Below are 26,448 nucleotides of genomic sequence, written 5' to 3'. Positions count from 1 at the left end.
ATTGTCATCCATTCATTCACTGCAACATAAAATTAATTTAGAAAGACATGAAGGTGTCAATTGGTATACTACCAAATATCATGCTTGTACACCAAATAAAACACAAACACAGCCACCCGCATACACAAAACATACGCAGACATAGATGGAATTAGGATATGTGTCATCACTTAACATAAAACTAATACAAAAATATTAGGGGAACATGACACCTGCTCCTCAAAGTTGTCTGCCATTAGATACCTGGTCCTTATACACTTAGAAATTAACATGTCTTTACACTCTTGCATCAGTATTTTGCTCACAAATATTATCATAATATCATATCACAGTCAATCTCTTTTGGAATTATCATTTTATTGGAAGATGAAGTAATGTATAACTTATGAATTATTTCTCATCTCTGACGATATTTGATTGACAACCCTACTGCACATTGCAACTAGCCCTTGCCAAATAATTTAAAAATTTATTATAAATTTTGTTGTTTTATTCTTTATTTGCAAAAATATGCCAGTAAAATTCATCAACCGATTGTAGGTTCATGATATCCTATCTGAAAATTTAATTGACGATGATGTAAGTATCATGTACTAAGTTAACAGAATCAAAGATATATGCAGGTTAATTTTTATTTTTTGGAATGGACTATGCAGGTCATAAATATTTTTTGGTCTTTTCTGCAATAGTGTACATTGACCGATCTTTCAATGAATTTGAAGTCTACCTTTATGTTGCAACCCTTCTTTACTGTAATTATTTTGCATTTCTTCATGCAATATCATATGTTGGTCTAGTGCTGTGTACTCTAATGTATCTTTCTATTTTTTCTTCTGTTAGAGTATGTTGCTAGGCACATGGAAGACTCTCAATAAAACTATACGAGACTTCATACCTCATTCATTGGCTGAAGTCAAGTAGATGTTCGTGCCCATATGCTCATCTTCGCATTGGCACTTGTTTACCATAGATTTAGAGGGTATATGTTTCAGACACTACACATCCATGAGTAATGCAAAGTATAGAGCCATCGCTACAAGATTTGTGAGTAATGACTATACTTATCAAATATTATGCATACTCATATATTGCTAACAATATTGTTGATTTCTATTCTTATATTTGCAGGTGACCTAGTTGACTGAAATAGCATGAGATGTCTACTCAATTGGGTAGCTGGCCACTCCTTTTTGTTGATTGCCTACAGCAAGGTGCCAGATAGTTATAATAATTTAGTTTCTTATGTATCTCTATGTTATACACATAAAGAGGCATGATGTTTTTTTTATCAAAATAACTGAATGTGTCAAATAATGTATTAGTATGTGAACTAAGCTTATTCGTGCCAACTAATGTTTCATGCGAAATCATCTACGTGCCAAGTAATGCACTATGTCAATTAATAATCTGTATAAAAAATGGCTCATTTGTCTACTACTGCATCGTGCCAAATAATGCATTTGTCTACTACTGCATCTGAGAGCCTTTGAAATCATTATATCTTTTTCTTAAAGCATACATATACATAAATAGAAAAATAATAAAATTCATGCTTCATAATCATGCTATTTTCATAAGATATATTCATGAAATCAATGCTCATAATAAAACATGCTTTTTCATATCACATATGTCGATCCTTATTTTATGAAAATTATGATTTCATCAATAGCAATTCTTTGCATAAAAACATGATCATTTAAAAATAAATAAAGAGCATAAAATCTACTTACCTCGTTCATCTTAGATCTTCAAACTTCGTTAGAAGAATCAGCTAATCCTATTTAAAATATCAAATCATTATCAAATTCTATTCCATAAATGTAACAAGATTAAATCATAAGGAAAGAGAACTGTTGACCGGATGTGTCGGACCATCCAGATATCAGGACAATTCAGGATCTCTGGTCTGAGGGTCAGATTCAAGTGACTTGATCAAGAAATTATGAAGCACAGATTAGATCAAGATCAATCAATAGAGTTCATTAATAATGAATTTGAAAGATACTTGATATGATCAAATGAGGTTGATATACAGCACGGATATCAAAGTAACTTTGGATCATCTTGTTAGAGTCAACATGAGCTCCTAAAAGATGAAGGTATGACTTGGTACAGGATTCATAGACCTTTTTAGAGAGAGAAAGTCAATCATGAGAGAGAAAGTAGAGAGAGAAAATAGAGAGAGAATCTTCATATCCTTCAAAAGTGGCAATCATAATTGAGATCATCGGAGGTTATATCAGGGTGACTTAATATGGATTAACCATGATCGATGTTATCAATTTCGAACAAAGATCGGATCGAGATCCGATCTACTACACGAATTTCAGAGCAGTTTCAGATTATCATATTTTCATCTCAAGTTTATCCTAGGGTCTGTGATACAATCAGAGAGAAAGAATGACCCTAGAGAGATAAAATCCATAAAAAGAGATAAAAGGATTTAGAGAGAGAAAATATGAAAAAAATTTAGAGAGAGAAAATAGAGAGAGAAGGTAGAGAGAGGAGAGAGGAAAGAGAGAGAAAATTTTCTCTCTCTTTTCTTTTCTTTTTCTTCTTCTTCTTCTTCTTTTCTTCTTTTTCTTTTTCTTCCTTCTTCTTCTTTTTCTTTTCTTCTTCCCACGGTTGTCTTGGGCTGAAACAAAGGACCATGTGGTCCCCTCCTTTGCTCGACCGACCAAGGGCCGCAGCCGGCATGGCGGTGGCCGGCGACAAGGGCCGACGATCTCATGGCCCAGAGGGACCAAACCGGTAGTCGGCGGTGACCACCAACGTCGGAAAATCGAAGAAAAATGGATAAAAATAGAGGTTTCTTTCGTAACAAAATCCGACGACTCCAGTCGCCGACGAGCATGCACACTGGCGCGGGAAGGAAAAGGGAGAAGAAAGGAAGGAGGAGGAGGCTCACCTTCGACGCCGGCGAGGCTTTCCGACGAGAAATTGGATGGGCACAGGTCGGGTCTCCACGGTGGTTTTTCGACGATTGCTGTCGACTGGGTCTCGGATCTTTGGTGAGAGGGAGAGAGGAGGGTTCTCCTCCTTAAATAGAGCCGGAGGGGGGCTCTTTCCGACTCCGATTGGGAGCCGGTGAGAGGAGGAAGAAGACTCCGATTGGGTTCTCCTCTATTTTCTTTTGTTTTTGTTTTTTTTTTTGTGTTTGGGCTTTGTGGGCTGGTTTTGGGTTCAATTGGGCCGGGTTACCACACATATCTAATGGTTCATGGTTTGATCAAGATGCTGGCATACTACCTGACAACCATGGATCAGGATGCTTCCACTAGAATTATTCAAATTCATCATCACTCTTCTCACAATTCTAGAAAATCGTAGGAGAGCGAAATAATCTAGAGAGAGAAAATGAAGAGAGAAAGAGAAGTTCTAGAGAGAGGAGAAGAGAGAGAAAAATAGGGAGAGAGAGAGAGGAGAGAGAAAATTTTCTTTTTTTTTTCTTTCTTCCTTCTTCTTCTTCCCGTGGTTCTTTTGGGTAAAAACAGAGAATCGTGTGGTCCCTCCCTTGTTCGACCAATCAAAGGCCGCGGCCGATGCGGCAGTGGCCGACGACAGGAGGGCTACGACACCACAGCCCAGAGAAACCAAACTGACGGTCGGCGGTGACTACTGGCACAGGAAAACCAAAGAAAAGAGGGGTGGAAACAAGGGACATTTTCCTCAACAAAATCTGGCGATCCGGTCACCGACGATCGTGCACACAGGCAAGAGAAGGAAGGGGGAGAAAGGAGGAAAAGAAGTCGGGGCTTATCTCAAGCTCCAGTGACGTCTCCGGTGAGAAATTGAGGCAAACACGGTGAAGGCTTCCACGAGAAAACTCCGACGATCCTTGTCGATTACTCTCGATGTTTGATGGGAGGAAGAGAGAAGAGCTCTCCCCTTTAAATAGGGCTAGAGGGGAGGAGTTTGACTCCTCCCCGGTGGTGATTTCTGACTCTGATCGGCAGTCATCTTAGAGAGAAGAAGACTCCCTAACAGAGTCTTCTTCTCAAAATTATTATTATTTTTTGGGCTGGGCTTCGGGCCTGATTCATAACACTGTTTGTCACAATTTGCTGAGAAACCGTATGATAATACTAGAATTTCAAGAGGGTGCTGAATGATACTTCAAAATTAAGATTACCATCTACAATAAAAAAATACTTCATCAATGATCAAGTATATTCACTTCAGCTCTAGTAGTTTCAACACCACCTGCTAATTTTTACCTTATTGTTCATTCAGTCCTCCAAATAAGCTTGGCTTTGTAGATCAAAGAAACTCCTATCCGGAATAGCAAAACAAGAAGCTCATCAGTTACAGGATATGTTCTGACATGAACAATAGAAAAGCACTGATTTTATGCTGGCCTGCGGTACTGGCAATTGATAAATTCTGACCAAGTCCAACCCTTGATTATTAGTTCCCTCAATATTCTCATGTTCCTATGTATACTCCCCTTAGGCCCCCCCAACCCACCAACTCTTCATTTAAAAAGAATGTATCACTCATCTAGCTAACATCCTCTCCCAAGAAATGGCTTCCAATGCTTGTCTGGTGCATGCAATTAGTGGCTCTTCATTCGGGTGCTTCGGACTGGGTGGTATTGCATCGGCCCAAAAGAAGCAGTTACTAGCAATAGCAGCATAATTGAACAAGGCAATAGCCACGGTTTCATACTATTTTGCTTCATGCTGATCTACGGATGACGGATGATACCACTTATGCATGGTATGCAAGTATAAAAATTTCAGGACATGATCAAAGCACGTTTCGCTAATGGGCCACTAAATGTTCCAATGAGTTCCGTTACCTTGGTGTTAGCTACATTATTTGTGCCATAATTTTCTTCCAATAAAGATCTATTTTGGATAAGACCACAATAGTTCCAAATCAGAAGGGAAAAACAAATGAGGACTTCACAAGAATGCCTTCCTGCTGTCACCCGTAGAATATATGTTGGAGAAAGCACAAGATAAAACATTTGAGTCTAGGCTGGCATGCAACACCATGCAGTTGTTTAGTACATACCAAATTCCAATTATCTTGCGCGTTTGTCCCTCTCGGTAGACACTGCATGAATGGCTGTTTATAACCCTTGCTACCCCTCCTAAACAATGCCCTACTCATCCAGCAACAGCAACCTCTCCTAAGAAATGTGAGAAATGGCATAGGAAATGGCTTCCAATGAGCGCCTAGCACTTGCTGTCATCATCGCTACCCTCCTCAGTGTCCATTCACAAAGGGTGAAATAAAAGAATCTATTCTTCTGTCTCTTGGAATGGATTGAACTGTGTGCTAAAAGTTGAATTTTGGTTGGATGGTGACAAGTTCCAAATAAAGGAGATCATCTATGACAAATATCTAACTCTTGAAACTATAAGCATGGAGGACCAAATAGTCCTGTGAGTTTAAGGCCAGCTAATGGATCCTATTTCACCATTAATTGCTGTTTGAAAAATTTCTGTTGAGTTCTAAATAATCTTCAAATCAATTAACCACCACTCTATCCCAATCACCTTGCTCATATGTTTGAAGCATGTTGTCTTGTATTTAAGGTCCCATGTCTCTGTTGCATAATCTCCACAGCCTTCACTAATGTTCCTTCTTATATCCTCCATCAGTATTTGTCCCGACCTTCCTATGTAGCCATGATCAGCTTTATCTTTCTGGACTTTAGATGCCGTCCAATTTAACAGAATCATCTATTTTTTTCAAATAGATCCTAAATTCTTCATCAGGAGAGGCAGTCCTCGTAGGAGCTGATCAGTTTTTCATTTTCCCTTCTCAATGATAGTGGAGCTTGCACCGTTAACCTTACATGCAGTTAAAAGTATGCTTGCAGTTAAGTTTCAGGGCATTCAGTAGCAAAATGAACTAATCCTTGATTTGAGTTTGCCAATACTTCAATTTCTAATCAGACCAGCAAACCGAGTACATGATACTAACAATATGTTGGAAGACGGTATGATTTCAATCCTTGAAATATATATCATTAGCAACTGGTTAAGAAATATGCTTGCTAAATCTGGCTAGAAATAAATTATATCCTCCAATAACATGATTTGAGAACCAACTCACCTACTTGGCAGGCAAGGTTTCAAAAGTGTCATTCATCCAAAACTTAAATATCTGGCTAGTGGAATTTATCTGTTAAGCATCTCTTTAGCATCTTTGATTGCCTGAACTGATGGCAATCTAACCATACAAGCTTGTCCAATCATAAAGCAGCTCTTAACTACAAGCTCTTGTGGGTCTCTGAAACTCATTTATTTGTAATCTAAAAATAAAAAACTCTGCAATTAACTCTGAAATGGAGTGGTCGCCATTAAGGCAGCCAAATCAGTGCATATCCTGAAACAGAGCAAGCAGTATATCAGAAATTGGAAAAAGATTCATCATGATATCAATGGACTTCATTTACTGCCATAGATTGCCACCTAATTATCTACCATAGGCCTACAATGACTTCTGTATCAGATAGAAACAGAAACCATCAAATTAGAAATCTAATATGAGCAAGGAGAGAATGAGCAAAAAGCTGGATTTTGGGGATAAATCATGTAAGTCACTTAAATTTAAATGTCAACTGGTTAGGATAGTATTCAAGTCATTATCTGATGTGAGGGCGGCATGGTGAGACATCACAAGCAATTCTCTTCCAGCTCATCGACTGCACAGAGCACACCTGCTTGAGCATTGCTTTTTCTGCATTGTATGTGTAAACCTGACCTTGCTGAATACGTATGTTACCATGTGTATCCAAATAAAGAAATAAAATAGGAGTGTTATTGAAGGGCAGAGGTAGATGATGAATCATTAGTCTTTACATGAAAATGTTCTAAGCTAGTGGGCCTTTCATTTAATTGATATCTTCTTCTATAATTTGACTCTTCTACTCATCCAGTTCTACTTCTGTTTTATTTCTTCTCATTATGCTGTGAGATCCACCAATACATCGCACAAGTCTTAATATAAGTATGATATACCAAAGTATTGAATGTAGGTTGGTGATCATTTTTATGGAAATTGTGGTAAAATAACCAAGGAGCATTATAAGTGTTGCATGGATACAGTATGAGAATCAGATTCGGAGGCATATCTAAGTGTCCGACTAGGAAAGATGAAAAAAAAAAAGACATACAGGGATGTGTACCATAAATTAGAATTGTAACTAAATTATATATTTTATACTTTTAATATTGTTTGTTTAAACGTCAAAAGTAAAATTACAAAGATATTATTTGTTAAGGTCTTTCAATATACATGTTTCTCATTCAAACTTCCAAATTAAGGATACAAGGAAAATAATATTTTCCAAGTTATTTCAATACCAATCACTAGCAAGAATCGATACCCGCTCAGGGATAAATTCATTATTGGAAAAGTTTAACTTTCAGCTAATCTTTAGAAGTGGCAACCATACAACTTCATCGATATCCAAGTGTCAGATATATATCAAGATATGTATCTGACATGGATGTTTGGTGGTAGACACAAATGTCCAGGTAACGCACATTTTGCTAGCTACTTGAGGATGACAAGATTAATCATTCTTCACCACTGCTTAGCATTGACAATCATGTTATTTTTACTATTTCCTTAATTCATAAACCCTTAATGCATCTGACTTTCTTCTAACTAAGCTCTCACTAGATCTTATTGTTTATGCTTATGCCATTTTATTTGAAGCTCATACTCTACTTCTGCCCATTGATTTTGTATCTTGGTTCTTCCTCTTTCATCAGTCTGTATTTTTTCATCCCAGCTGAGCTTGTTTTTTGTCAGACAATTGGGGTTCTCTTTATTTTGTAACATGTTAATCCATGTGGCAACTCAGGTCTTACCGGTCTTCGTATATTTTCGTTTATGTAACAAAAGCATGCTAGATCACATACAACACTAGAAGTAACACTGTACATGCTCTTGTTCTATCAAGGTTCCCTCATCTCTCTCTATTCTTATGTTACATGAATGTTAATTTTGATTGAAGCTGTTTTAATATCTATTGCTCTTGAAAGTACATTCTACTGATTTTTAGACTCTTATCTTTTAAATTTTGTCAGAATATTTTGAATTTAGATTAACCAAGTCAGAGACAGTGGTGACAAAAATATGCTTAGGCTTTTTAGATTCTTGGATGAAGAGTGTAGGACATGGAGGCTCTAATAGTCTCATGCATCAGGATCAAAATTTTATTGATCAGGATTTTTGTAAACTTCAGAAACAATGCCTTTTCATTGCCTTCCCTCTCACTAGCTTTTCTTGATTCCTCCACTTTTTTAGGTGAAATAATTCCTCCATTTATTGTGAATGAAACAAACTCTAAATTGAGTGCCATCTTGGACTATTAGACCTATAACAATATATTCTTGATTTCCCACTCTTTGATAAGTTTATATAATGGACTACAAATAATTTTATTTTACTACATTTTCTCTCAAAAGTCAAATTTCTGCACCAATGATGTTTATTGCTGTTTTATTAAAGTCATAGTATTGGAAAGCAGGAATTCTTAACATTGGCATATTACTTAGCTCTAGATTTTATTGCATCTTATCTTGTAGATTTCTTCTTATCATCTTTTTAATGGGTTTCTTTGATCCTAATTCAGATGTTTTTGTCTTGTGGTTTCAAACCTATGTTCTTTTTGTTTTATTTATTACAACTCATTTTTTTTGTCAAGAACTTACAAGTTCAGCCATTTTTATCAGCATTTGCCAATTTTGTTTGACATTCTTGAATTTTTTCACATATGTAAACAAAATTTGACTTGGTCTCTCATAGTTATAGGTGTATCTTAAACATTCATTGTCAATTCCCTGATCACAGGATCTGATGAACATTTATGAAGCTTGATTTGTTAGGATGGTATGTCACAAGCTATAAGAAGGCAACCTTCATCGTACTGTCTGAAAGTTTAAGACATATAGCCTCATGCAAAGCCACTTAAAATGCCTTTTCTTTTCCCCTGGTGAAGACTCCTTTACCAAGAGATAAAGAAATGTGTAATATAAATATTACATACTATCAAGGATCTAAGCTTGTTTAAGTTGGAGTACCAAATTGTGTCGAACATGTAGATGAGAACAAAAGATGAGGGTGAAAATCTTGATTTCCCACACATCTTCTTCTGAAATGTTACACATCCCTGTACTTTCATTTTCTAAATGAAAGTGATGAGACCTCAGCTTAATCTTTCTTTCAGAAAAAAAGAAAGAAAGAAGAAGAAGAAATGTTGTAGATCCTTTTACCAGGCCATTGGCAACGAGTGTGATTGAGAAACATGAACCTCGCCCGAGGCTTAGCTAAGGTTTGGTGAACATGCTAAATTGTATCCAAAGAATGTTGAAAGATATGGTTTCTACGATGCTACCGAACAACATTCACCAGTTGAAATAGCACATGTGCGAAAGCATTATTAAATATATTACACAATTAGCAACTCCATCAAATCTAAAGAAACATATGATGTGAAAATGAAATGAAGAACTAATACAATCAACAGTTTGATGGTTCCATAAGAAATAGCCAGAAATGTCTCCATTAACATATTCAAGAAATCGTTGAAACCTCATCACCTGCATCCTGCAAGGCTGGAGACCGCAAATTGGTTATTTATTTAGATGGAAATGATAAAGTTAATTGCTGGAATTTTTAAGTAGTTTGCAAAACATGTGCAGCATTTGGCAATTGGCATGGTGGAAATCTGGCCTATATACATATAGATACATATACATACATATATGTATATATATACATATATATACATATATGTGTGTGTGTATATATATATATAAACCAAGCCTTCTAGAAGGAACTAGAATTAAATTTCTTGATGCATCGAATGAACAAAAAACTTCAGAGCAGGTGAGAACCAAGATGCATTCAATGACATTCATATTTTCCATATTGTGGATTCTAAAAGAAGGCTGCATTTAAATTAGCATAGTACTAATAAGATATTATTAGCTTGAATTATATTTGAAATTACAAAGATATGATTTATAAAAGAAGAAAAAAAATCTAGATGGATAAATCACAATTTGAACTTTAAATCTTCAAAGCGACATAACAACTGGTGCTTGTCACTGTCTCATTAATGCAAGCACAAGAAACACTCAACTTTCAATTGTTGAATTGATGGGTTGCCACCTTTTGACCAAAACAAAAGTTTTGATAAAGAAGTCATAGGATCACAACCAGCAGTAGTGGCAATCATTGGCACCAGTTGTTCAAAGTACATATCCTGAGTTTCTCCATGTTTGTTTTCTTCCCTTTCTTTCCCCTCCTTTTCTAAGTGTTCTTTGTCGGCTCCCTTCCCTTGCATTCATTAAAGTTCTTTTGTGAACTGTATGGGAGTTTTTCTCATCTTGAGAGGAGAAAAGAAACAAATTTTCTGGCTTAGGAAGGTTAGTGATGTGGTCCCACGTGCTATCAGAAGCCTTCTGCCATGCAGTAATGGTAAAATAGTAGTCACAAGAAGAACTGCTTATGTTTGATACTGAGACTAAGAAATGCATGCATGTTTTAAAAGTTATTGTAATGGCTTCCACATGAATGCTATTCTTCGAGATGTCTATGACAAGAACTCATATTATAGCATTTGTTTCGTCAGATCACAAGCCCACAAAATGAACTATCACATGTGCAATTGATGTGATGCAAAATGGCAACTTTAAACAAGGAAAACATTTTACCAAAAAAAAAAACAAGGAAAACAACAAAATAGTACAAACTAAACATCTTTTAATTTTTTAATTTTCTGCGACACTGGCCAAGAGAGCTGATAAAGCTAGAGTTTGGAGCAAGGGGAACAACAGAGTGCATAAATACAGGCACTTCAGCATTAAAACATCATATTATATATGCATAATTCCCAGGTTTATTAATGGTCTTATCAGCGTTTTAGTGCATGAGGTGTTATAAGAGGTGGATTTTGTTATCCCATCCTGTCATCCAACTATTTGTATTTGACAAAAACAACCAGAAATAGTAAAGATCAATCTCCAGTAAGATCGGCAATACTTGGTTGAGTTCAATGCTCCATTTTCTCAAGCTAGAGAAGGAAAAAAATTTTACAATAAGATTTCTCAACTCCTCCATCAGAAGTGCGAGAACTCAACAAGAATTTCAGCATTTAGAATGTTCAAAATTGGAGAGAAATAAGTCATAATACTCTGCATGATATTATGTCAAACATGTGGCGAGAGTGTGTTTTTCCCATTAGTAGAATGTCAAGGGATTGTAATGACAAAGGAAATGGAGGAGAGAGGGAGTGACTTACAGGTACCACTAATATTTTGTCTAATCATCCTCTTCAAATATAATGGAGGGGATGTGTCTGACCTTGTACTCATCCTCATTTCTGACCCTGTTATCGAACTCAAGGGGCATGTCAATCAGCCTTAGTTCCTGAAGGGTGGTCACGTGCTGCAATCCCTCAGGAAGCATCTTCAAATTCGTACAGTAATCAATAGTTAAGTGGGTGAGGCTATGCATCGCTCCAACCTCCACTGTCCATCCCTCTAATGAATGGAGTCCCATTACTGTCAAGTGTTGTAGTTGAGGAAAGCCACCAGAAGAACAGGACATGCTCTTTCCAATATATGCATTATATTTCAGCACAAGAAGCCTGATGTTTGGCAGCTTCTCCAACATAGGCATTGGGTCTCACTCCAACTCGGAATAAGATAATATGAGCTTGGCAAGATTTGGTAGGAATCGACTGCAATCTGAGAACTGCTGCGGTTTGAGTAACAATCTTGCCTCCAGTTCCAATGACCGGAGGCGGTGCATTTTCTGGAGGATGTCCCAAGGGATTTGACCAATTTCCAATTCCAGAGTCAGGAGACAAGGCTGTCCATTTTCTTAAGTGCTGTTTCGAGTGATTTTCCAACCATTTTGTATCTTGCTTCCCGAGTCGAGTTTGGACCATCAGGTCTAGTAGTTACCCGAACCCCCTGAAGATTGTCCTCGATATGTAGAGTTTGCAAGTTGTTGTAATCATCAATTATCGGTGTGCTTAGAAACATAGATGTATAAATATACAGGTGCTTCAGCATCCGGATTTTCCAAAATAATTTCGGAAGCCAACGAATGTCTGTATTTCTCGCATCTAAAGTCTGCAGATTCAGGAGATGCCCTATGGATGATGGAAGACTCTTTAAAAGAGTCCTTCTCAATCCCAGATATCGTAGATGAATCATGTCACCAATCTGTTTCGGCAACTCCTTGAGACCTTTTGCACCCTCCAAATCCAGCACCCTCAATGAGTTTAACCCTTTCAAAAATCTTCCTCCATTAGTCAAAACTAAGTTGAAGCCCAGCAAAGTGCGGAGATGTGGTGAGGAATCAGTAGCCTTGTCATTTATATGATTGTGGAAAGCTGCACGTTGACTCGATATACCATTAAATGCTGCCATATCTTCACTACTGCAAACATGAAGAAATTCATTTTTTCTAGCTTCCGATATGCCTACTTCACATAGCATATCATGGATGCATATGCTTTTAACCCGCCCATATGCTATGCTCTTCTCCACAGCCTGGATCATACACCTTTGGACTAGCTCATCCAAACAATTCCTTGCAGTTTCCTCTAATGTGTGCTTGGGTCTTTGTGGTATGAAACCCTCAGCAGTCCATAATCTTACTAGTTTCGATGATGAAATAATGTCATCTTCCGGAAAAGCAGCAATATAAAAAGCATGATTTCAACTGATGGGGCAAGTCATTATAACTTAGAGCCAATATATCTAGGCATCTTTTGCCTTTGTCCATGAATTCCCAGTCGATGCTCTTATCTACTTCTGACCATGTAGGATAACTACGTCCTTTTCTTGACATAAATGCTCCCAGCACAACCAGTGCAAGAGGTAGACCACCACACTTCTTTGCAAGGTTCCGACCCACACCTTGCAACTCCTTGGGGATGTCTTGGTCTAGACAAGCCTTCCTACAAAAAAGTTCCCAACTCTCTGCATCTTCTAGAAAATGCAATTCATATGGATCCATAGATGGGTCGATAGACTTCGCAACTTCAATATTACGGGTAGTAAGGAGTACTCTACTTCCATTGCTTTTATCAGGAAAGACTTGGCCTATCCTTTCCCACACCAGAACTTCCCATACGTCATCCATTCCAACAAAATATTTTGTCTCCTTAAAAAAATTATATAGCTTCTCTTTCAGCTCTTCTTCCATCATCTTCTCTAATTCTTCCTTTGTAACGCTTGAAATATTCTTTTTCACGATATCCTTTAATATTGCATCAACATCGTATTTCTGTGAAATACTCAACCAAACAAATGTATCAAAATGTTCTTTAACTTCAGTCATATTATAGACCTTCCTTGCAAGGGTGGTCTTGCCAAGCCCACCCATACCCACAATGGAAATTACACTGCGGTTTTTTCTCTCTGGATCAACTAATAGTTTCACTATTTTTTCCTGATCATCATCAAAACCTATGACATCAGCATCGTCAAAGAAGTGATCAGGAAATTGTCTCAATTTTTGCAGATTATCATCCCAATCACTGCTCTTCTCAACCCCACTTTCACCCAGGTTAGCAATGCCACATGTGGCTCTGATATTATTAATATCACCGATCTTGTTCTCTATTTGCTCGATTCTGGAACTAATTTTATGGAGGGTGATCAATTCACAAAGTTTGTGAAAGTACCTTAAAATGAAGCCCATGCAGCCTCTCCTAATTTGGTGTCGCCTCTCGCGCATGTAGTTGATGGTGTCTATGACGTCTTCCATTTCATACGCTACACCTCTTATCTCACCTATCCAGCTCTCCATTCTTGCATCTCCTCTCTTCCTTCTCGAATCTGCGTCTTGGAGGAAGCCTTGCAAAATGTTGAGTTGTGTTTTCACCCTTTGAATCTGACCACGCACACCAGCAAAGAAAACAGCTTCATCTTTGAGAAGATTGGCAAGCCGAGACACGACATTGGAAACCAAAGAGTCGGCCATCTCTCCTTCCCTCACTCCTCCTCGTACAGGAATAGGGTTTTAGAAAATACGGTCAAATGGAGGAGCCAAGAGGAAGAGGCCTTTATCCCTCCCGAACAGGAAGCTTAGTTCTGATAAAATGCTAGGCATAAATATTAAAATATTTTATTTTATTTTATATTTATAATTAAATATTAAATATAAGTTTATAAATATTATTGATCAATAAAATAATAAATAAAAAATATTATGTTTAATTGATATAAAATTAAAATGACAACTGTTGGATGTAAAACTCCCCCAGTCGAAGTTCGTGTCAGGAGTGACCCTTCGGAGATTCTGCAGGAAAACTTCATTCGGACTCCTACGGGAGCCGGACTCCGTCTCCAACTTCGGCTGCAGGCAAGCTTCATCCGGACTCCTACAGGAACCAGACTTCGTCTCCAATCTCGGCCGCAAGCAAACTTCGTCCGGACTCCTACGAGAGCTGGACTCCGTCTCCAACCTCGGCTGCAGGCAAACTTCGTCCGGACTCCTACGGGAGCCGGACTTCGTCTCCAACTTCAACTGCAGAAAAACTTCATCCGGACTCCTACGGGAGCCGGACTCTGTCTCCAACTTCAACTGCAGACAAGCTTCATCCGGACTCCTACGGGAGCCGGACTCCGTCTCCAACCTCGGCTGCAGGCAAACTTCGTCCGGACTCCTACGGGAGCCGAACTCCGTCTCCAACTTCTACTACAGGAAAATTTCGTCCGGACTCCTACGGGAGCCGGACTCCGTCTCTAACTTCAACTGCAGGCAAACTTCGTCCGGACTCCGTCTCCAACTTCAACTGCAGGTAAACTTCGTCCGGACTCCTACAGGAGCCGGACTCCGTCTCCAATTCGACTGCAGGTAAACTTCGTCCGAGCTCCTACGGGAGCCGGACTTCGCCTCCGACTCCAGCTACAGACTCCAGCAGAACTTTAGCCGACAAGTCTGGACCCCCTGGCAGGCCGTAGTAACGGCCACGACTCTGCTCCACTTCCTGCGGGGGATCCTACGCGGCTCCATTACTCCCTGGCAAGCCGCAATAACGGCCACAATTTTGCTCCACTCCCTGCGGCGGATCCTGTGCGGTTCCACCACTCTCTGACGAGTCACGACAACGGACGTCGCTCCACTCCCCGCAACTGATTCCACGTGGCGAGCCATGGTGACAGCCACGACTCCACCCCATTACTCTTCATGATAAATTTCTCCTGGCCCATACGGCCCACGACGAGGCGATCATAAACAGTCGCTATCAATCCGTTGCTCCCCCCTATCTATAAAAGGGGACCCCAGATATGTTATTCTCTAAGCTCTCATTTTTACCTAGAAACTCTGCTAAAATTTCCGTTCGAGCACTCCATTCTTGTTGAGGCAGAGAACTGACTTGAGCGTCGGAGGGTCTTGCCGGAGCAACCCCACCTCCGGTTTAGACTTCTTTTGCAGGTCCCGACGGTGACCGCGACTCCCTCGACTCCAGCTTCTCCGGCGCAGGCGGATTTTTGCACCAACAGGATTGGCGCTAGAGGAAGGGCTGGACCTTCGCGGTACCCTTGTTCTTAAAGGAGCGCTCAACGGGACCGCCTCTAGTCATCTTCTCCGACATCTACTCCTCCTTCTCCCACTGGATCCTCGCCCGATGCCTTCTCGCGAAGCATCCACATGGCAACCCACGGCCTCTGCGGCCAGATCTCGGGCTCCGGCCTCGCCTCCGGTTTCCCAGGCCCCACATCCTCCGACAACGGTCGCCGGCATGGAGTGGTCGGACAATCGGCCTCCGACGGATTTCGCCAACACCATCTCGGGAGGATCCCGGCAGGAAGCAACCAACGTACTGGCCGTATGATGTTCAAATCTTAAAATTTGTAAATAAAACTGCAAGCGCACGGTGTGCAGAGTAGCACGACCAGCGAGTACGGGTCGATCCCACAGAGACTTGGTTTTAAAAATGATTTTCAAATCTATGCTCAAGCGAGCTTTAACAAAAATCGAAAGTCGAAAGTTGTTTGCTAAAGACAATAAGACTAAGGATCTAGGGTTTTTGAATCCACTAGATCTAGATTAGGAAATTCTACCTAGAATTTTTCTTATTGATCCTAACGACTACTCCTCTTGTCTTTCCCAAGCATAGATTATGAAGGGACTAAGGCCCAACGATAACCCATCAAGATTCTTTACAGGGGAGTAGTAACTAGGATCCCTTAGGGTTTTCTCCTCCTATGCACTGAATCAAGCATGAACTATGAAGGGACTCTGACCCAACTGTAGTTCATCAAAAATTCTTGGCAAAAGAGGAAGAAAAAGAAACCCTAAGAAAAAGAAAGAACCCTATGTAAAATCTCTACTCATGATCTAGCTTCATCGCAAACCCTAGAAGGGATGCTTAGCTAGACATGATCTAAATCTACTTGCAAAATTTAAATACAGAAAAATAAACTACCCTAATTTCATAAATTAAACTATCCTAATAAATTTAAACTGCATAATTTAAACTAACCTAATTGCATAAAATTAAATTGCATAAATTAAACTATCCTAATTGCAAGAAAAATAAATTGCATAATGTAAAGAGATGAAATTGCATAAAAATAAGATTTTATATATAAAAAAAATTTATTACAAAAACCTCAAAGCTCGAGGCTTGAAAAGAGAGCTAAAAAAACCCCACTATCTAGGGTTACAAGCTTGATCAGAAGGAAGAATACATAAAACAAGGGCCTTTGGGGGCTTTTTATAGGCATTTGAGGGTTATAAGGTTTTCAAAACTTCCGATGTGGGACTAAGAGGTTTTAGGGGGTTTATGGTGCGCCGATGGGTCCATGGTCCATGCGCCTGTTGCTGTGGACCAGGAGGCTAACCAGATCACCAAATCAGTTGATTTTTGACCAATTTTGATCTGATTTGACTCGGATTTGACCCAATTGAGTCTTCTTTCTTCATTCTTCAATTCCTGGGTCAATTTAACTCCGTTTTGCATAAAATTTGCGCCGTTGGAATCCTCTTTCCTTGTTCTTTCTATTGATGATCTCTTCTTCTGCAAAATATAATAACAAGTATCAATTTCTTAATAAAGTTAGATAATTTAGATATTAATTGATACTTTTTATGTCAATTTGTGACATAAATCACACCCCCCAACTTAATCATTGCTAGTTCCTTAGCAATGTACCAAAATAAGATCATATTCCAAAAAGATCCTTCCTTTGCAAATTAATTTAAGATCGAAATTCAAGAAGTTTTCTAGTATTACTAAGTAATGAGCTTCGAATTAGAATCGGTAGTCAGTCTACTTAGAAGCTTTCTTAGAGTACACTTAAAATTTTATAGCACTTGTGTGAGTGATAACTAACTTAGTATTTCAGTATTAACTTGTACAGGCCAATTGTATCATTTTTCATAACTTAGTTCGATTAATTTTCTATACACCCCAGATTAAACAAAGAACTAAGGTAGCTTTCACACTGTTTTTTTTTTTTTGCTGAGCATCCTGGCCTTCCCACCACCGTTTGACGTGAATCTCAACACTTGACTTAGGTGAAGAGACCCGGTTACTAGGCTTAGGGCAATCCACATTTACTCTGTGTTTTGCATTTTATTTCAGGCAGGTAGCTCTTTCCTTAAATTCAAATTTCTTCAATTGGGGTGTAGAAAAAATTATCTAATTTAAATAATACTCAAATCCTTAATTGGCCTTACAATTAACACCTACTTTACCTTGTTAGTGTGCATGTGCAATTGGAAGTGCTAATAGTCTTTAAATGACCTAAGCCACCAAGAGTCTAACCAGCTAATCTTCTCCGTGACTCACTACATTAGCAAATACTTTCTAACTTACTCTTATTTCTTTTATAGATTAATTTATTTCATATATATATATATATATATATTTTTTTTATTATTTTTTTATTTTTTTTTACATAATATATTAAATGCAAGAAATAACTCATAGTGGAAGGAAAAGGAAATGATAACACCTGATTTTGTTCAAGCTCTCCCCTCAACTTGACCGACATTGTCCCCAATGGAGTTTATCTAATTTATTTGTCCTAAGCAAACTGAAAACAAAGAAAGCATTAGAAATTAAATAAGCTGGGTTGCCTCCCAGAAGCGCTAAGTTTTATGTCTTCAGCCAGACCAAACCTCGAAGCAACTTAATCAGAATAAGTTGGTTCATAAAGAACCATGGCATCTTCAACAGTCTTGACAGGTAATTCCAAGAATGGTTTTAATCGTTGACCATTAACTTTAAAGATAACACCATTACTTGGGTTTTCAATCTCAACAGCTCCGTGTGAAAAAACTTCCTTTACTAAAAATGGTCCTGTCCATCTAGACCTAAGCTTTCCTGGAAACAGATGTAATCTAGAGTTATATAAGAGCACCTTTTGTCCGATATTGAAAGTTTTTTCTTATAATTGATTGATCATGAAATGCTTTGGTTCGTTCCTTGTATATCCTTGCATTTTCATAGGCTTCATTTCTAAGTTCTTCTAATTCATTCAATTGAAGCTTCCTATGGTTTCCAGCATCGTTCAAATTTATATTTAGTTGTTTGATGGCCCACATGGCTTTGTGTTCTATCTCAATAGGCAAGTGACATGGTTTACCAAACACAATCCTATAAGGAGACATTCCTAGATTGGTCTTGAAAGTGGTTCGGTATGCCCAAAGTGCATCAATTAATTTTAAAGACCAATCCTTTCTATTGGCATTAACAGTTTTTTCCAGGATCTGTTTGATTTGTCGGTTTGACACTTCAACTTGCCCACTAGTTTGAGGATGATATGGTGTGGCCAATTTGTGGGTGACATTATACTTTTTCATCAATGTTGCAAAAGGTCGGTTACAAAAATGGGTTCCCCGATCACTAATGATTGCCCTAGGAATACCGAAACGGGAGAGAATATTTTCTTTAAGAAACTTAATGACCGTTTTGCTATCGGGTGTTCTACATGCAATTGCTTCTACCCATTTTGAAACATAATCAACTGCTACTAGAATATATTCATTTCCAAAGGAATTTGGAAATGGTCCCATGAAATCGATCCCCCAAACATCAAAAACTTCAACTACCAAGATTGGGTTGAGTGGCATCATGTGTCGCTTGGTGATTCGGCCTATTTTCTGACATTGAGCACAATTTTTACAATATTCGTGAGCATCCTTAAACAAATTGGGCCAATAAAAACCACATTGGAGAACCTTAGCAGCAGTTTTCTTAGACGCGAAGTGACCCCCACATGCTTGATCATGACAAAAAGATAAAATATTCATGACTTCGTTATCTGGGATACACCTTCTAATAATTTGATCAGGACATTGTTTAAAAAGATAAGGATCATCCCAAATGAAATACTTCACTTGGGCAAAGAATTTATATTTATCCTGCTTAGTCCAATGAGAAGGTATCTTGCCTATGGCTAAATAATTTACAATATCAGCAAACCAAGGTTCAGTAGACAAAGACATGAGTTGCTCATCTGGGAAAGATTCATTGATGGGTGGTTCACTAGATGGTGCAACTGGAATTCGGGACAAATGATCTGCTACAACGTTCTCAGTGCCTTTCTTGTCCCTAATTTCTAGGTCAAATTCTTGAAGGAGCAAAATTCATCTGATTAAACGTGCCTTGGCATCCTTCTTTGCTAGGAGATGTCTAATGGCTGAGTGATCGGTGTAAACAATGGTGTGGGTCCCAACCAAATAAGATCTAAATTTCTCTAAAGCAAAGACAACGGCAAGGAACTCCTTCTCAGTTGTGGTGTAGTTAAGCTGCGCATCATTTAAGGTTTTACTTGCATAATATATCACTCTAGGCAGCTTATTTATTCGTTGACCTAAGATTGCGCCCACAACATGATCGGATGCATCACACATTAATTCAAATGGTTCAGACCAGATAGGAGGATGAATGATTGGAGCTGATACAAGTGCATTTTTTAGAAATTCAAAGGATTCCAAGCACTCATGAGTAAATTCAAATTTAGTATCCTTTGCCAAAAGATTAGTCAGTGGACGTGCTACTTTGCTAAAGTTGGCAATAAACCTTCTATAGAATCCAGCATGACCTAAAAATGAACGTATTTCTTTCACAGATTTAGGTGGTGGAAGATTTGCAATTAGATCTATTTTGGCCTTGTCCACTTCAATCCCCTTTTTAGAAATGACATGGCCAAGAACTATTCCCTGTTTGACCATAAACTGACATTTTTCCCAGTTGAGAACTAGGTGCTTCTCCTTACATCGTTCTAGAACTAATTGCAGGTGATTCAGACACTCGGAGAAGGTTAGACCAAAAACAGAAAAGTCATCCATAAAAATTTCTAGAAATCGTTCTATCATATCTGAAAATATACTGATCATGCATCTCTGAAAGGTTGCCGGTGCATTACATAGTCCAAAGGGCATTCGTCTATAGGCAAAAGTACCAAATGGACAGGTGAATGTAGTCTTTTCTTGATCTTCAGCGGCTATGGGGATCTGGTTGTAACCGGAGTATCCATCAAGAAAACAGTAAAACTCTTGTCCGGCTAGTCTTTCCAACATTTGATCAATAAATGGCAAAGGAAAGTGATCTTTCCTTGTCGCAGCATTCAACTTTCTATAGTCTATACAGACCCTCCATCCCGTTTGGGTCCTAGTTGGGATAAGTTCGTTTGCATCATTTTGGACCACTGTTACCCCAGATTTCTTGGGTACTACTTGAACTGGGCTTACCCAAGAGCTATCAGAAATAGGATAAATTATTCCACTATCTAGGAGTTTCAGAATCTCCTTTTTAACTACATCCTTCATAACTGGATTAAGCCTTCTTTGGGCTTCTCTTGTTGGTTTAGCTTCTTCCTCTAAGTATATTCTATGTTGAACTATAGAAGGGCTTATTCCTTTGATATCTGCTATGGTCCAACCTATTGCTTCCTGATTTGCTTTTAGAACTGACACTAACTCCTCCTCTTGCTTGGGATCTAGGTCTGATGCAATAATTACAGGCAAAGTTTCTTTGGGTCCTAGATATGCATACTTGAGATGTTCTGGGAGGGGTTTCAGTTCTAAAATGGGTGCTTCCTCTATCGATGGTTTAGGTGATGGTTTTACCATCTCAATGATTGGTTCAGTAGGAAGTGTCGATTCCTGATTAATCTGATTTTCTTTAAGTATTTCATTGACATCCTCAGACTCATGGATTAACCAGGGGTTAGACTCTAGGTCGACTTCATCATCACTAATGTCAATGGATTCATAAATACCATCTTGGACTACATTGACATCAGCATGAGAAGAGGATTCCTGTTCTAAGTTAAAAACATTAAGCTCAATGGTCATATTCCCAAAGGATAACTTCATCAGACCATTTCGACAATTGATTTCAGCATTGGCCGTAGCTAAGAATGGTCTTCCTAAAATGACAGGTATATGTCCTTTAGGATTCGCAACTGGCTCAGTCTCTAAAACAATAAAATCTATAGGGAAAATAAAATTTTCAACCTTTATCAGAACATCCTCGACCATTCCCTTAGGGATCCTGAGAGATCTATCGGCTAACTGTAATGTGATCCCAGTAGGTTGAAGTTTTTCTAATCCTAGTTGTTCATACACCGAATATGGAAGGATATTCACACTAGCTCCTAGATCTAGCAAGGCCTTTTTTATATTGGTTTCTCCAATAACACAAGAAATTGTTGGAGCTCCAGGGTCCTTATATTTAATTGGCACATGGCTAGATAGGTATGAACTGACACTTGCAGCCAAAAATGCTTTCTTTGGTACATTAGTGGTCCTTTTTCTAGTGCAAAGATCTTTTAAAAATTTGGCATAAGTTGGAACCTGATGGATTATATCTAAAAGAGGAATATTAACTTGGACTTGTTTAAATACCTCTAAAATTTTGTCTAAATGTTCAGATTTATTGGATTTCAGTCTGTTTGGAAAAGGAGCTCTAGGACTTTTAAGTACTGGACTAGGTGAATTTTCAGTTTCTGGTGCTTGAGGTTGAAAGGTAGTAGTTTTAGAAGGTGACTCGACAGATGAGTCATCTATATCATCAAGTGCAACTACCTTATTGTCTATTTGTTTTCCTGATCTTAAGGTATGAATGGCATTTATACCATTAACTTGGTTTCCTTGTTGGGGTCGTGGACCATTTTGGTTCCTAGGATTTGGCTCATGTTGGCTAGGTAACCTACCATGTTCTCGTTCACTAATGGTCGAAGCCAGCTGACTTACTTGCATTTCCAGACGGGCTATAGCTTGGGTGTTATTATTTATGAGTTGACCCGTAGTTTGCATAAAGCTGGTATGTGTTTTCATCATGGCTTCTAGGCTTTTCTCTAAAGAGGTAATTTTTTTGTCATTATCATGGAAGCCTGGCGGGTTGTTCATCACTGGGTTGGACCTTAGATTTTGCTGATTGAAATTTGGATTACCTACATTAGGATTCTGGGACCATGAGAAATTCGGGTGATTCCTCCAACCTGGGTTATATGTGGGTGCATAAGGATTGTTCAATGGTCCTTGATAGGTGGCATTCACCTGTGCACACTCATTCGAGTAGGAACATTCTTCTAAGACATGGTCTGGTGCATTGCACCCTTTACACATGGGTGCAGATATTTGATTTACATTGGCTGGTCTCTGTAATTCTAAGGCTTCCAATCTACGTGTTAAGGTTGCAATCTTGGCCTCTGATGCTAGGGTTGGTTGAATTTGATGCATTCCTCCTCTTGAAGGTGTAGCTTTATCAGGTTCCCTAGTTGTTTCCCACTGTAAATTTTTCTCGGCTAGGTCTTCTAAGAATTGCCAAGCTTCAGTAGTTTCTTTGTCCATAAATTGGCCTTGGCACATGGACTCTAGCATGGTTCTTGAGTTTGAATCTAACCCCTCATAGATGATCTGGCACAGTCTCCAAGTTTCTATTCCATGGTGTGGGCATTGGGTCAAAAGATTCTTGAAACGATCAAAGTACTTCCAAAATGATTCACCAGCTAGTTGGTAAAATTGATTTATTTCATTCCTAATCCTAGCTGTTTTATGATGGGGAAAATATTTTTTTAAAAATGTTCTCACAAAGCCCTCCCAGGTAGTGACAGAATAGTTTGACAGACTATAAAGCCACTTCTTAGCATTGTCCTTAAGGGCAAAGTTGATTAATCTAAGTTTGACCTCATCCTCTGTTAATTGCAGTTTCATGGTTGCACATACCTCCTCAAATTCTCTAATAAATATATAAGCATCCTCTAATCCTGTGAATTTTGGAAGCATATTTATGATTTGAGGTTTGATTTCAAAATTGTTAGCTGTCGGTTGTGGCAACCTGATACAAGATGGTTGGATGGAGCCAACTGGATAACACAAATCCTTAAGGGTCATGGGTTGGATTGGTTCAGCCATTGGAACAACAGGAATTGACTCAATCCTAACTAGACGACCCGACACTCTTCTCCACACACGAGGTGTACGGTTCTCGATGTTTATATAATTTTTTTTTTTTAATAAAATTTTTATGTATAAGGAAAAGAAAGAAAAGAGAAAAAGTTCTAAAGAGAAGATCCTAAGGAGTCCTAAATCTAAAGAAAAGTAACCAAATTAATTTAAATTTTAAATTTTTTTTTTTTTTTTCAAACAAGTGAATCAATAAATTAAACTCAATCTATCCTAGGGTTAACCTAAATCTAGACAGCTCCTAACTGTTCCAAGATGACCCTTCAAACCTTCCAAGTGGAGATTGATCAACTAGTTAGCCAGGTAAGTATAAGAGGTGGGAGGTTCACTCATCGTTGCCTTTTTAGACACCAAACGAGTTGGCCAGGCTAGCAACTGAACCAATTTAACAAACCACCCTCAGGGACTTGCCTAGACACCAACTAATCAAACAACTCAAACTTGGTAGAACTCTTAGGGTTCCTTGTCCTATTGAGCTCGAATTCCTTAAGGTTGACGTCTAATTGATTTTAAGATTAAAAGTCTAGGTAATACAATATGATGGAGATGGTTTTTGGGCTAAGGAAGGGTAATGAAATCCCCACCTTATCTTGTTAATGGGTTGATGCCCTTAGATTAATTATGAAAATACAAATAAACAAGATGACCAAGAATGCAAAAGATTTTAATTTAGAATTTTTTTTTTATTTTGATATTTTACTTCACGATTATGAAATGTCTTTTGTTTTGTTTTATATTTTTTTTTTTTGTGATTAAGTAAATTCAAATGATTAGGTCTAAAAGCAAAAGTAATTAACTAAAAATAATAAAAGAGAAATTAGAAGCGTACCTGAGTTTTCCAGCAATCACCAACTAAATATAGAAACCTAAAGAAAAAAAAAAGAGAGTTATAACGCACGAAGAACAAATATTTGAAAATAATTTAAAACGCCAAATCCCCGGCAACGGCGCCAAAAACTTGATGTTCAAATCTTAAAATTTGTAAATAAAACCGCAAGCGCACGGTGTGCAGAGTAGCACGACCAGCGAGTACGGGTCGATCCCACAGAGACTTGGTTTTAAAAATGATTTTCAAATCTATGCTCAAGCGAGCTTTAACAAAAATCGAAAGTCGAAAGTTGTTTGCTAAAGACAATAAGACTAAGGATCTAGGGTTTTTGAATCCACTAGATCTAGATTAGGAAATTCTACCTAGAATTTTTCTTATTGATCCTAACGACTACTCCTCTTGTCTTTCCCAAGCATAGATTATGAAGGGACTAAGGCCCAACGATAACCCATCAAGATTCTTTACAGGGGAGTAGTAACTAGGATCCCTTAGGGTTTTCTCCTCCTATGCACTGAATCAAGCATGAACTATGAAGGGACTCTGACCCAACTGTAGTTCATCAAAAATTCTTGGCAAAAGAGGAAGAAAAAGAAACCCTAAGAAAAAGAAAGAACCCTATGTAAAATCTCTACTCATGATCTAGCTTCATCGCAAATCCTAGAAGGGATGCTTAGCTAGACATGATCTAAATCTACTTGCAAAATTTAAATACAGAAAAATAAACTACCCTAATTTCATAAATTAAACTATCCTAATAAATTTAAACTGCATAATTTAAACTAACCTAATTGCATAAAATTAAATTGCATAAATTAAACTATCCTAATTGCAAGAAAAATAAATTGCATAATGTAAAGAGATGAAATTGCATAAAAATAAGATTTTATATATAAAAAAAATTTATTACAAAAACCTCAAAGCTCGAGGCTTGAAAAGAGAGCTAAAAAAACCCCACTATCTAGGGTTACAAGCTTGATCAGAAGGAAGAATACATAAAACAAGGGCCTTTGGGGGCTTTTTATAGGCATTTGGGGGTTATAAGGTTTTCAAAACTTCCGATGTGGGACTAAGAGGTTTTAGGGGGTTTATGGTGCACCGATGGGTCCATGGTCCATGCGCCTGTTGCTGTGGACCAGGAGGCTAACCAGATCACCAAATCAGTTGATTTTTGACCAATTTTGATCTGATTTGACTCGGGTTTGACCCAATTGAGTCTTCTTTCTTCATTCTTCAATTCCTGGGTCAATTTAACTCCGTTTTGCATAAAATTTGCGCCGTTGGAATCCTCTTTCCTTGTTCTTTCTATTGATGATCTCTTCTTTTGCAAAATATAATAACAAGTATCAATTTCTTAATAAAGTTAGATAATTTAGATATTAATTGATACTTTTTATGTCAATTTGTGACATAAATCACCGTACCCCCCAAGCGATAAAAGATTGAGGAGCCCATAACTTTTACTGAAGAAGATGCTCAGGGGGTCCAATTCCCTCATAATGATGCAGTTGTAGTTTCCTTGAATATAGCAAATTACGACGTCCGCCGCATTCTTGTCGACAATGGAAGTTCGGCTGACATTTTGTTCTACGATGTCTTTTCAAGAATGTCCATCCTTGACGGCTATTTGAGGCTGATTACCTCCCCTCTAGTAGGGTTTACCGGCGACGCTATCCCGGTGGAGGGAGTGGTGACTTTGACTGTAGCTGCGGGTCGATATTCAAGACAATCCAGGGCCCTGGTGAATTTCCTGGTGGTGAAGGCGCCGTCAGCCTACAACGCAATCCTCGGTCGACCTGGCCTCAATGCTCTCCGAGCCGTCGTGTCAACCTACCATTTGAAGTTGAAATTCCCTACCAACCAGGGGATCGGAGAGGTCAGAGGAGACCAAGCCTTGGCCAGACACTGCTACAACATAGCCTTGCAAAGAAGCGACCAATCCGACCCCTGTCCAGTCGATGGGCTGGATGCTCGCGACGACCTCACTGAAGAGAGGGGCGGCCCAATCGAAGATCTGGTACCGATCCCTTTGAACGACGGAAATGCGGAGCATGTGGCGATGATCGGCTCCAACCTGGGGGAAGAGGTGCGGATGCATCTCATCGATATTCTACGAAAGAATGCGGACATCTTCGCTTGGGTTCCAACGGACATACCGGGGATCGACACGGAAGTCATGGAGCACCGTCTAGCCG

The 26,448-nt window shown here is 38.6% G+C and overlaps 1 non-coding gene and 1 pseudogene across 1 annotated transcript; one reads left to right on the top strand and one right to left on the bottom strand.

Moving 5' to 3' along the window:
* Positions 1-9,399: 9,399 nt before the first annotated feature.
* On the bottom strand, positions 9,400-14,064 carry LOC105033987 (putative disease resistance protein At1g50180; annotated as a pseudogene).
* An 8,836-nt stretch (positions 14,065-22,900) lies between these two features.
* LOC140858937 (small nucleolar RNA R71) lies at positions 22,901-23,007 on the top strand. Its single transcript, XR_012142341.1, has one exon. It is a non-coding gene; the product is annotated as a small nucleolar RNA R71 (small nucleolar RNA).
* The last annotated feature ends 3,441 nt before the right edge of the window (positions 23,008-26,448 follow it).

The sequence above is a fragment of the Elaeis guineensis genome, chromosome 6, assembly GCF_000442705.2.
Source record: "Elaeis guineensis isolate ETL-2024a chromosome 6, EG11, whole genome shotgun sequence".
Lineage (NCBI taxonomy): Eukaryota > Viridiplantae > Streptophyta > Magnoliopsida > Arecales > Arecaceae > Elaeis > Elaeis guineensis.
The sequence above is the reverse complement of the archived record's forward strand: the minus strand, read 5'-3'. Positions and strand labels throughout refer to the sequence as shown.